This window comes from Corvus kubaryi, unplaced genomic scaffold (assembly GCF_017639235.1).
Source record: "Corvus kubaryi isolate FWS band 111438036 unplaced genomic scaffold, C.kubaryi_AGA036_p1.0 37396, whole genome shotgun sequence".
NCBI lineage: Eukaryota > Metazoa > Chordata > Aves > Passeriformes > Corvidae > Corvus > Corvus kubaryi.
This window is the reverse complement of record NW_024581135.1, coordinates 32,197,053-32,209,103: the sequence shown is the minus strand read 5'-3', so window position 1 is coordinate 32,209,103 and position 12,051 is coordinate 32,197,053. Positions and strand designations below refer to the sequence as shown.

General features: G+C 38.6%; 1 long non-coding RNA gene across 1 annotated transcript; it reads right to left on the bottom strand.

Annotated features, from left to right (window-relative positions):
• Positions 1-569: 569 nt before the first annotated feature.
• On the bottom strand, positions 570-11,069 carry LOC121670681. The gene is made up of 3 exons (XR_006018205.1): positions 10,898-11,069; positions 1,728-1,778; positions 570-872 (listed from the first exon to the last, which is right to left on the bottom strand). It is a non-coding gene; the product is annotated as an uncharacterized LOC121670681 (long non-coding RNA).
• Positions 11,070-12,051: the final 982 nt, after the last annotated feature.

Here is a 12,051-nt window from a genome sequence, read left to right as displayed (position 1 = left end):
CCTCTGGTCACAGCTGCACTGCCACTGCCTGGCACCGTGCCCACGTCTCTGTGCAGTGGTTCCCCCACGCCCTGTGAACGACTCTGTTCCAGCGCGTGTTTCGGCTATGCGCGGCTCCGCTCCACTGCCATTGCTGCCGGCCACCACCCACACGCCGCCCCTCTCAGCCGGGCGTTCACGGGGCTTGCTCCACCGTGCACTGCGCGGGGCCAGGTGGGCACCGCCGGGTCGCACCGCTCCCGCTGCATCTCGTTCCACTGCCGATACCACAGCTCATGCTGGCCCACCCACGCGTGGGAACTGCCTCACTGCCACCCACATTGCAGTTGGCCCATGTGGCCGAGGCCACGCGGTCCCTGAGGCACGTTTCCTTTCTCAAGGACACAGCTGATATTGTTCAACAGTCTCTGTAATTAGATAATATTCATGGAAATATTCTTCCATTGGCATGTATTTTGACTCAGAAATTAACTGAGTCCAAACATTCTTCCAAAAGTCTTTGGTAAGAATCAAGTCCCAAGAAATGTAGAAAAAATTTTTAAACAACCATGCCAGGAAGTGTCTCAGTTCTTTTTGAGCTTGAATTAAGCTAAAATTTACAAATCATTGTTCAAGAATCTTTTCAAGTTTAAGATAAATGTCCCTTTGCAGCTTGGAGAGCCACGAGTCTTTCCACAGTTCGTCCATAGTTTATGGAACAGCAAAACAAAAGCAAGAAGAGAGATCCAGAGAGTTTCTTTACTCACGAATTTTTGGGGATCTTCAAAATCTTGATCATTTCACAGTCGCTGACTCCAGGGAATCGTTATGTTGCCTGCAATCGCACAATTTGTTGCAACGGGGATTTCTGCAACATGTATAGACAGCGAGGCCTGTGGAAAGAAATAGGGACCGATTCTTGATAGAAGTTTCAGAGATCTTTAGTTTCCAGCCATATGGCTGGGGGACTGCCGAAGAACTGAGCAATCAGGGGACAACCAGGGTCCTCCCCACCCAGGGGAACACAAAATAACCAATGCGGAACAGGATTAGGGTACATGTGACCAGGGAGCAGGGAGACCCCATAGGCCGTGCGTCTACTCCAGGGTCCCCTCCCCCGGACCCCACACCAGGGGGTAGGAACCCCAACAGGCTCTCAGCAGCTGGAGGGCACCATCACTCCAGCCTGAAAGACAGCAGAGGCAAAGGGATAATGCTGGGCTGATGCGCAGTTCTTAACGAGCAGAGCAAGTAGAAGTGCAGGGAGCCGCTGCAACTTGAAGCCGCAGGAGCAGAGCAGCAGCCGCACTGTTTATCCCGTTTTTAAACAAGGAGACAGTAGTTAAGATCTGATCTTTTAAGCTCAAACTTTCATGCTGAGCAAACCACAATTATCCAGAGTTAGACTTGAGGAGTTCTGGAATTTTAAAACTCAGGTGTATGAACAGCAGTGACGCAAGTCACATGCGAACAGCTCATCTGAGTGAGCATACACTTGCTACCTTCATTTCCCTACAGCTTAACATTTCCACTCCCTGAAATTCAGCGAGGAATCAGAATTTATGCTCCAGTGTCATTCCCTGGAGACAATCAGTCCAATGCTGGGTTTGGCTGAGACAAAGTTCATTTTGTTCACAGTAGGCAGTATGGGGCTTTGGAAATTATGAACAAAATCAAGCCTATCCCAGCCCAAACCAGCCCACCACAGATTAATTAAATGACATAAATATGGATGCAGGAATACCTACCTGTGAATGAGAGGAAGCACCGTTGTTTAGACAGGGTATTCCAATCTTTGACTGCGGGAGAATACAAGCGATTATTTAATCAATGCAAGGCCATATTCCATCTGTGAAGCCTCCCTGTATCCTTGTGGCAGTGAAGTTCACACAGCTGGCAAATTTTTTAAAAAAGCCATTACAAGAGGCATTTTGAAAGTTTGGGAACTCTGAACAGTATTAAAGACTAAATATTAATTATAACAAGTATCATTAAAACAACTTATAGGACTCCGAGGTACTAATGAATTTTGTTAAGAGCAATAATCAGGTTATGAATTAAACTACTGGATTATATATTAGGCAAGCTTGAGTTTGTTGAAGCTTTCTGTGTAATGAAGTTATTTTTGCCTCTTGATACAATAAATCTAATTTTACATGTTTATTATGACATCTTATTAAACTGCTTTATAGAAAGAACATTAGAGACACTTTTAGGAACTCCTCAATGTCCAAGCTAATTTAGGAAAGAACATCAAGTTCTCCTTTATAATATCATTATTTTTAAACCATTTGCTAGCAAAAAATAAATGAAAAGAAATTCAAAGGGGAAAAAAGAGAAGTGGTAGTTTATGCTTCATCTACAGTAAATTTATACATGTTCATATTCTTATTCATGTTAAGTCTTAAAACCTGAATTCTTTATTTTATATATGTATATATGCTCAAGTCCTTAAGTTTTCAATATTAGCAAATCATAAAGTAGTCATAATCACAGATTTTCCTGTTGCTTGTGTGTCTGGCAGTGCTACCCAGAGAGGCTGTTAAACTATTTTGGGATACTTTGACTTAAACTGAAATGAAAACTGTAAGTGAAAACAAGGACTGTGAACAGTGGGATCAGATGGTTTAGAAGAAGGAAGGAGAAAGGAAAAGAAACTTTCTATGTACACACTAGGTAGGGACAATACATGTGCTGCTGAAGGCAGCACTAAACAAATGAAGGCTGAAAAGCATAAAGATGTAGAGTTTTAAGACAGTAGTAAATAAACAGAATGCGACATGTTAAACTTGCATTACTTCAAGTAAAAACAAAGCAAAAATGGGAAAAAAACAACAACCAACCAACAAAACCCCTCCCCAAAAAACCAAACCCAAACATTTCCCCCCCACCAAAACCCAACACAAGTTCTATCCTCCAATTAAAAATTGTAAAAACCTAATCTCAGTGTACAATCAACACAAAAATAATGTTCCATCCTTAACGTGGTTTTCTCTATTTCCATTGATAGATTTAGCCTCCAGGTATCATATGAAATTTATCATTTCTGTTCCAACTCCAAAATAAAACAACTCTATTTTCCATGTGTCAAACAACTAACAAATTTTACCCTCACTATCCAGTTATGATTCTTTATGGTTTGTGTTGCAGAGGACAAAAACCTCTGTGCCTGCAAGGGTATAAAAAGTTCCTTGTTAAGTAAACACTATGAAATGGTCAGTCTGTTTGACAAACTCAGAATAAGCGGTATGTTTTTGCATTACAGGGATTGATTAGTCACGTAAAGTGTTTGGGGTTTTTTTAGTGTTCATCCCTTAGGAAAAAAAAGAAAAGCTCCATTTTCAGTTTTCCAATTTTCCGTAAAGAATCTTGCTGCTTGCATAAAGCAGTTTCCAGCAATTGTCATATCTGGAGCAGCAACTTTCCCTTTTTACTTTTCATTATCGGAAGCTTAATAGAAGGTAATGCATTTCTTTTTATAAGTTTAAAATTTATGGATATGAAATGTTGGGTTTACTGCTTAGAAAATGAACGCATTAAAATACAGATTAGTGGCACGTCCATAAAACTACACAATGCTGCACAAGCCCTGATATTCTTTTGTCAAATGAGCTTCAGAGCCTACCTAAAAGACTAAATGAAATCTGACCAAAAGGTTAAGTTGTTAAAAATGATGCCTATTCTACTATAAATACAATTGTATATGCAACTTTATGTTATTTGAGCATCCAAACCAGAAAAAAAACCCTGAATAAGTTTTCTAGTGGCAGAATATCTGTACTGACATGCAGAACTCAAGCCTTGGGTTGAATTTTTTTGTTTCCACTGGCTGTAACAGCAGGCAAATTTTCTTGTATCCCCTCATAGAATGTGACCTTGTATATAAAATCAAATGGTACTGAAAACAAAGTCTTCAGTGGCAGGACTTAATACTGGACTTAATACTGAAGCATTAATGATAATTGAAACCATGAAAATACCAAAGAAATTGGTGCAGTAATAAAAATCCTCATTTTTCTGTGTACTTATAAATATATTTAAACAACTGTTAGGCCATCTCAGGAAAAATAGCCCATGGAACAAAATGCTCCCCCAGCTGCTGCTGCTGCCAGTGACCTGTGGAGCTGCCAGGCACAGCAGCAAGCTGCCAGCTCCCTTTCCCTGGAGGAGAGGCAGCTCAACACTCAGAGGTGTGGGAAGCACGGCCAAACCTGCCATGTTCAGAGCTGGAATGCATCGAGATGTGCTTGGAGCTCATTCTTCCATAGCTCTGGGTCATTTCCATCCAACCCACCCCCTTAAAATGCAGTTGAGCATCTCTGCTGCACACCATGACCATATGGAAGCATCACTCTACCCCTCTCTTTTCCCAGCCTTTCTGATAGGTGAAGAAATAGCTTGACATTTGTATTTCAGCTCAGATTCTTTAAAACAGAGAGAGTTATTGTGGACAGCTGCTGAAAACAAAGGTTGATCCTTCCTCACTGACATTAGTCCTGGCAAACTCTCTGCACCAAAGATGAACCACAGACAAGAACCAGCCATCAGACCTGATCAATACACTTTAATTCCCCTCCCCCTTCCTAGGGAGGAGTCACCAGCACTCACAAACTTCACGAGGTGCATTCTTTATCCTGAAAGTCTATTATGAGCATTTTTTTGCATTTATAAAGCATTTTGCAAGGCACAAAACTATAAAGTAAATACCTCGGAGAAGCCTCAGGAAAACCAACCTCCACAATTTCTCCGATATACCCCTCGAAATGAACTTTGGACATTTCCAACATCTCTTTTCAGAATCCCTAGCCTGCCCTGGCAATACAATGGCAAGAGGACATTACCCTAAAATATTCTCCTAAGGAGCAGGAAAAACTAATGTGTTTCAAGTGACAATCAACAGAGCTGCAGAGCTCCCTGTTGTTTGTCATTTCTAGTCAGATCCTTGAGGGGTTTTTTTCCGTACGATTTGATTTATTCATTCTATTTCTGTGTGTCATGTTTCTACAAGCCTCATTACACGGCTATGGAGAAAATATTGCAGACGAATTTTTGTTATCTGAAAAATGACAATGCCTCCCATACTAAATGGTTCAAGGTTTGTTAGGTAGGGAAGTCATTATGTAAAAAGAACTCTTTTGCAAGAAACTCCAGCTTTTTGACGCCAGGCTCTTGAACTCCTACAGCTAATGAAGGATTCTACGTAATGATATCGAGTCTGCACATTCTTTTGGTAAAATATAAATAAGCAAGAAAAGGACATGTAAGGAAATTTTCCTTGAAATAGAATGCATGAAAGTATTGAATTATTTGACCTTTGAATTTCTTATATTTTTTTCTTCCTCAAAGGATTTCCTTAAAATTAAATCTTTAATGTTTATGGAAGTAAGGATGATTACAGTTTTATAATCCAGAGTGTTCTTGTGTATCTGGTTTTGAAGTGCTTCTGAAGCCCACACCCAAGGTAAAGTTTATGCTCTAGGACTTAAATGTCCACGTGTTATTACATAGGTGCATTCTCAGATTCCTGCAGCCAGTCTTTGAGTCTGAGGAAATGAATAAAATTAATTTCTACTTTTGACTAGTTCTGAACTGCAAGCTGAGCATACAAAGCACCACACATATCGATTTGCAGTCACACAGGCACAGAGATCTTCTTCTATCCCTGCTATGCCAGTGCACATGCAAACACACATGAGTACCCGCCTTAACTCATGGCTAAATCAAGCCTGTTAACTATTGGCCATTTTAAGCCAAATCCTACTTTGGCTTTATATGTAACAGAAACAGATTAAAATTTTCTTTCCAGGAGCAAAACTAGAAAAACCTCTGAAACTTACAAATGTGCTTCACTGCTGACCCTCGAGCCTGAGTCATCAGTACTGAGGGAGAAGGAGGACTGAGTCCTGCTTTTGCTTTTTCTTCCATGTTATACTTGCTGGTTATTTGGAGAAGTCATGGATATTTTGAGGTCTACTTAGCTTTATTTATCCCTTCTTGTATTAACAGAGACAAGTGTTCTAGTTCAATAAATGTGCATGTGGAAGAAGTTTATCTGAGGACTCCATACATTATTCTGTTACACATGTACATACCAGTTTCATTAGAACTTACATTCATACTGAAACAAGCTATTGCTAGTTTTATTCTGCCTTTGCTTAGTGAGTAGATGTTCTACTAAAATGTTCTTTTTTCCCCATTCTGCAGATATGACCTTGGTTGTGTTTAATGACTGAGTTCTTGCAGGTTAAGAAAAGTCTTTCATTTCAAAATACCATGTGAAATCTCCTTACCTACAAGGAGAAAATGTTCTATATTCCTGTACCATAAAAATAACTTCACATCTGTGCTCTGTAAAGCATTAGCAGAGCAGAAGTTAGTCAAAATCCTGTATTCAGTGCTCCCCTCAACCTTTCTGAATCAGAGAGAATGAAAGAGAGAAATACCCAGAAAGGCAAACCAGTACATCAGAAATCTGTCCTAGAAATCTGTCACCAGGACTGCAGGCTTTGCTACAAACAGCACAGCAGTCAGCAGTGCGGGCAGCCAAAAGAGCAAGCAAGGTCACTCAAGAAGCTGCCACCACAGACCTAAAAGCTGCTAGAAAAAGATAGGAATTGCAGCAAGCACATTTGAATAACACAGAGGTCACGATGTACACTGCTGCCAAGCACCAGGGCTGCCACTCCATCAGGGCTTAGCTTCTACTAATTCACTACCCAAGGAGTTCAAGAGATTGGTGCATTTGCTTCTTTGTAGATGGAACAGAAGCTGCTCATTCATCTGAATGTGGAAAAGCTGAGTTTTCTTTTACATTGTTACAGGTGGCCAGCAGGCCATGAGCTTACCCACCACAGTAAAAAAACCAAAACAGTTATTTCTGATGTCATCTTTATCTTATTCATAAAAGCAGTGCCTCCTTTGGGAGTGACTTGTATCTGGACTTGTGAGAAAGTGAACAAATGGATCCCCAAGAGAGAAGTAGCAGAACGTGAGACACGGTGACAAAGTTCTTTGTTTTCAGTCCTGTCCATATTCTGCAGACAAGAGTAAAGGCCATGTATATGAGGTGCTTTTCTTCCATGGCACAAATCCAGCAGTACCAAGAGAACTGGGAACTCTTCCAGTCACAAGAGATGAATGTAAGCAATTCAACAGGTGTGCTTCCTGAAGAAATGCATATCTCCCCGTTTTGCTTAGAGAATCTTAAAATCACATGGAACTCCATCAACAAAGACCTCCTGCTGATTATTGATGTTGTACAGAGAACATCAGTTCATCAGTGGCTTATCCATTTTCGATGCCTTATTAGATGTTTGAGAGTGGAGCTGTAATTAACGTGGTAAAAATATGAGTTTATTGGATAAAAGAGCTGATTTGAAAGCCCTATATGATTGTTTCTACTGAGGCAGTAATTGTGGTCATTACTCCCTTTTCGTGTAGAATCTTAAATTCTCTTCCTTACTTGGAAATTGCTTTTCCTGGAATTCATTCAGATACCAGGTCCTTACCTACCTATGAGAACAGAGTAACTGAACAGAGCATCAGTCGTGAGACCACATTAACTAAAGAAGAAGATACTTCTAAGCTCTAAGTTGGTAGATGAGAGCTGTCTGCTGCGTGATGAACACATTTTTTTTCCTGAACAGATGATAATGCCAGAAGTCTTTATAATTTTATTTTTTCTTTAATGTTCAAATGATGTTGGAGTCATCATTGGAGAGAGAAGATCAGAAAAATGGACAAAAGCTGCAACAAAAACTGATTTCAATACTGAGGCTCATGACCATCACACTTTCAATCAGTCTTTTCATGACCACTAATAATCAAGTACTAATTATCTAGATTTCTTGTTAATGATACAGGAATGCAATGGTTTAGTCAGATATTACTTGAGACATTTGCTTGCTTTTCTTTCTCAGTTATTGACAGAGACACTGAGCTTACAGCTGCTGATAAACCAGTTTCTGTCAATTTGAATTAATCAAATTTTCACACAGATAACTGAAGGCTTCCATACCACAAGGCTGATCAAAAGCAGAATTTCCAAACCAGAAAATGAGATTATTTTAATTTCTATAATTCCAGTGAATAATTGCAATCATGCAGCTTTTGTTTTATTTTGATATTTTATTCTGATATTAATGTTGTATTTTCTCTATTTACCAAGCCTGCATATTTCCTTCAATCAGTATATCCAGTTTAATATACTAATATTATATTACCTCCATATACTTCAATTAATTGACACAGTTTTATTTTGCTGTTACTGACATTTATTCAGTGTAAGAGGTGCGTTTCAGAAAGACTTGGTTACAAATGTAACATCATGGTTTTAGTCTAGAGATACAATAAAAAAGAGCCAGTAAGAAACTGATTTTTTTTTCATTTTTATGCATTTTTCCCCTAAACTCAGAACCTGAAAAAAAATTAAAATACCTTTCATTCATAGCATTAAAAAAAAAATCTTATATTTCTTATGCCACCCTTAAGAGATCATTTTTGCTTCTCAGTTTGTATCTACTTCGAAGTGCTTTCTGTCTGACAAGTATTTCAGACAAGTTTAGCTACTGATTTCTGATCTTGCAATCTGAAATACTTAATTCAAACACTCACAAAGGTCTGTCTGCAAAGAAGAAAGAATCACTGGAACTACAAGACCAGGGATTAAAATTTTATAGGGTTTAGATACATTTTCAGATACTGGCCTACCAAGTGGTATTGGCATAACAAATGGTTTAGCAGTTCTGAGATGCAATTTCTTTGCAGCAGACCTAGAAGATGAACCTATTTTCATAAGCTGTAGCAGTTGAGCTGATATGGGGGATACCTTCTTGAGTAGCAATATCAAATCAGGATACAACTGGAAAACTACTGTGCCTTATTTTTATCTCAAAATATCACACTGTATAGCTCACTACTTGAGAAGTAGCTTGGAAACTTTTTTCTGCCTCTGAAAAAGTGATGTCCCTTACTATTTCCTTACACTTCCCATTCCTTTAAGCTAAAGACTGAAGAGGAAGATGATCTACTAAAGACAAGTAAATTGGGCCTTTAGCATTTAGTGCTATTATTTTTCTTGACATGCATTATAAAATCCTACAAGTGATTTTATTGCACCCATTCCATTACATCCTGCATGAATTTCGAAGCCTAATTTTGACACTAAACCAGAATAGAATGCACGCCAACTGGCAGAAATAACACATTGGTTTCATGTAAAAGCTTTGTTCAGATATTCCTTTACTGTATGAGTAGATGTGTTCACTGGTATGATCTAGACGATGCTAGTATGGTCATATATTTCATCGCTTACTAGAAGGATGAGTAAGCCTAATAATGAAATATGCAGGATATTGTGCATGATGCACATCTAGGGCTCCTGGAAATTCTTCCCAGTGACAAAGAGAGCCATGGTCTCACCTGTGTGTGACAGGTAGGACAGTGCCAACAGGATGGTGGCTGATGGGCAGCAGTAACTGACCTATCGACCCCAATGGTTGTACAGCTACACAAAATCAGGATCTGCTTCTTCAAGGAGCCCAAAAGTATAATCCAAAAGAAATAGCAACACAAGTGCTCCGTAGAATGATCTTGAAGTTTTGTCATTCATTCGATGTGCAGAAAGTATCAGATGCCCATTTAAGGTTGATTGTCATCACCTATCTTTATATGTTAATTTTTAAATAATGATTTGAGCACATTGAGTGTTGCCCTCAGGAGAAAGGAGGCTCAGGAACACAGTAAAGTCAAGACCAGTGATAAAAAATTACTGGGTGCTATGACAAGGCTGTCTGACGGTCTCTGCTTGTCTCAGAAGAAAGTGATGCTACTCCAGAATGCATCAGAAAATGAGCAAAGAATATAAAACCAACATTATCGTGCTAACTGGTGTTAAATCCAGGGAAACTCATGGTAGAGAGCTGAGCTCCTCTCTTGACAAAAGCTCTTGTACAGCTTTTGCTCCCCACGATAAGAAAGGGCAAAGATACTGGTAATTTCCTTGATTCAGCACAATAACTTTCCCATTTCCTCATTTCATCTTAGTAACAGATTCTCTTTTTCCCCACCAGAGCCATTATCTCCCTTCAGCAGAGATAAAAACATATAGCAAGCAAGTGTATACAGAGTAGCAGTACACCAGACAGGGTCTGAAGTGGAACAAATAAAAAAGATGCTTTCAGAACTTAGCTGATTTAAGAGACACACGGTATGAAGAAAAGGCTTCAAAAGATAGGGGTTTGCTTTTGAAAAACATCTCACATCTCTGTGTTAGAGAACCAGGTCTGGTGAATTTCAATCTCTTAAAGATCCAAACACCATAATTTATCACAAGAAAGTTTGGGGTTTTTTTTCCTTCTTAACACAGCATCAATCATAATTCAAATGGAACGATTCAATTTTTTCTATTGTCAGTTTGCCAGGTTGGCTTAGAGATTTAGCTTAGTTTTCAAATTAATTATTTCTGTAGCAGAGGTGAATGAATAAGAAGGAAATAATATCTTTTTGTAGCTTATAATTAAAAAAAAATTTGCAGCTTAGCTTTGGCCATTTTAAATTTTGCATCTGTAGCTATAGCTGGGATAAGAAACAGTGAGGAGATGTTAAACTATTGCAAAAATTCTTAGTTCAAGCAGTTAGGAATCTGATTCCATCATTTTTCTCATTCATTTGTGCATATTTCATAGAATGATTTAATAGGAATGAGGCTTAGGTAATAAATAAACTTTGGATGTTCACCTGAAAGGCACCAGTTAACCTTCTGTAACATAGCACATTGATGTCCTGATCCAAGAGACCAATTGGGAAAGCATTTTGGCTACCATATTTTTTCCATACATAACTTGCACATTACTTGTTAAAAACCTGTGATTCAGCAGCAAGAGATTGTACTGACAAGCAATAGGAAAAAGAATCTCACCTGAGTTCTCTCTCTCTCCCAGGAACAGCCAGCCCTCTCCCCAGCAGGATTCTCACAGCCTCAGACTCTCCCCTCTGCCAGCATGGATTTTAAGCAAGAACATGAGGCTATGGGTTATCTGGAGATGTAGTTTCAAATTTCAGGAGTGAAGGATTCAAGTTGTTTACAAGACATTGCTGCAAATAAAAAGAGCAACCCTGAATTGTAGCGTGTACATTAGAGGCATTATTTTCTCTTAAATTTTTAAAATGTCCTATTTCAGACAAGACCACCCCCAAATATGAATGAGTTCATACAATATTTTTTTATACTCTCTTACCTGACCAGCACAAATTGAATAAACCAAATTTCTGTTCCACTTTCAGTCAATCTACAATTACTCTAACATAAGCAAAACTACCACATGAATATTTTTGAGCCTATGCATGCTGTTAATCTTGAATCAAACTAGAAGGTTGTCAGACTACTTCATTCTGTGTTTTATTCCTTCTAGGTCATATTCAGAAACAAGAATTGTCTTTCAAACAAATGGCAGAAGCTGTACTGTGCATAGATAAGATGATCTGGGGAGCTGTATTTATGGTCATTTTTCAATATTTTGAAGGTAGAAATGTGCTTTAACTACTATATATTTTCTTTTCAGGCTGTGCATATTTTAAAAGACCTGTAAAAGAAGATTACACAAAATGAAAAGAACTTTTCAGAAGAAGTCAACATTAAACTGTCCTCAGATTTTTTTAAAAATGAGAGTTTAACCATCCTCTTCAGTAAAACACACCATAAATAACCCAATAACATAAATTAGCCATGTAAGTCACGTGATTTAGCCCCTAAGTCTAAGTACTGTTCTTGCAATTTTAGAGAGTTGAGCAACAAAGACACTAAGGCCAAAATGGAACACAATAATGAAATATAACATGTATGAACAAAAATAGTTGTTTCAAAACTCATTTTAGCAGTTGAAGGGAAAATAAGTCACAGATTTCTGCATGCCTTTGGCACTTCTGAAAACAACTTTAGATTTCTTTTCAGCCATTTCTTCAGTATTATCAAAAACATCTGTGACAACTAAAGGCTACTCCACATGCTTAGATCTAGTTGTAATGGCAACACAACTGCAGGCAGATGCAGAAACCAAACTCTGCCCCTGGATT